This window comes from Octopus bimaculoides, chromosome 22 (genome assembly GCF_001194135.2).
Source record: "Octopus bimaculoides isolate UCB-OBI-ISO-001 chromosome 22, ASM119413v2, whole genome shotgun sequence".
Taxonomy (NCBI): Eukaryota; Metazoa; Mollusca; class Cephalopoda; order Octopoda; family Octopodidae; genus Octopus; species Octopus bimaculoides.
In genome coordinates this window covers 20,964,002-20,964,644 of record NC_069002.1, presented here as the reverse complement: position 1 = coordinate 20,964,644, position 643 = coordinate 20,964,002, and the positions used below count along the sequence as shown (strand labels likewise).

General features: G+C 37.2%; 1 protein-coding gene and 1 long non-coding RNA gene across 3 annotated transcripts in view; one reads left to right on the top strand and one right to left on the bottom strand.

The window, feature by feature from the left end:
- The window catches only part of LOC128250560 (uncharacterized), a 312,488-nt gene extending 311,952 nt beyond the window's left edge, over positions 1-536 (bottom strand). Inside the window, exon 1 of the long non-coding RNA XR_008266600.1 lies at positions 487-536. This is a non-coding gene — a long non-coding RNA (uncharacterized LOC128250560). The remainder of the gene's footprint in view (positions 1-486) is intronic.
- Positions 1-643, top strand: part of LOC106870917 (neuropeptide Y receptor type 2) — a 425,179-nt gene that overhangs the window by 412,300 nt on the left and 12,236 nt on the right. The gene's annotated exons all lie outside the window — the stretch shown is intronic.

Below are 643 nucleotides of genomic sequence, written 5' to 3'. Positions count from 1 at the left end.
CACACACACACACACACACACACACACACACACACAAATATATATATATACGCATTTAGATGTGTGTGTGTTTGTATGTGTATGAGTTTGTCCCTCATTAGCATTTGACAACCTGTGTGAGTGTTTTTACGTCCCAGTAACATAGCGGTTTGGCCAAAGACACCAATAGAATAAGTTTGAGGCTTAGGTGATAGTTCTGGGGTTGATTCATTCGAATAAATATGTTCAAGGCTGTGTTGCAGTATCGCCTCAGTTTAATGGCTGTAACATGTGCAAATATATATATATATATGTTTTTGTACTTGGGGATAGTCATATTGCCAGTTTAGCTAATAAATACACTCGCACTGTATATTTGGTGTTAATTTGCTTCAGCTTTATATTACATTACATTACATTAGTCCTATTTCGGCCAGAGTTCTTTCGTCACACTTCTGTGACCTCATTAGTGGTCCTTTGCTTTCTTCTTTCTTATGTGTGTCCCACCTTGCTAACTATCAGCCATTTTGTATTTTGTATTCCTATTGTATGTGTCTACGCATGCGTATCCCTCAATGTGTGTCTATGTTTTGTAAGTGCATGTTTGTGTACGGGGAGTGCCTGTATTATCTATATCCTCTGCTAATAAATGTTCGTATATATA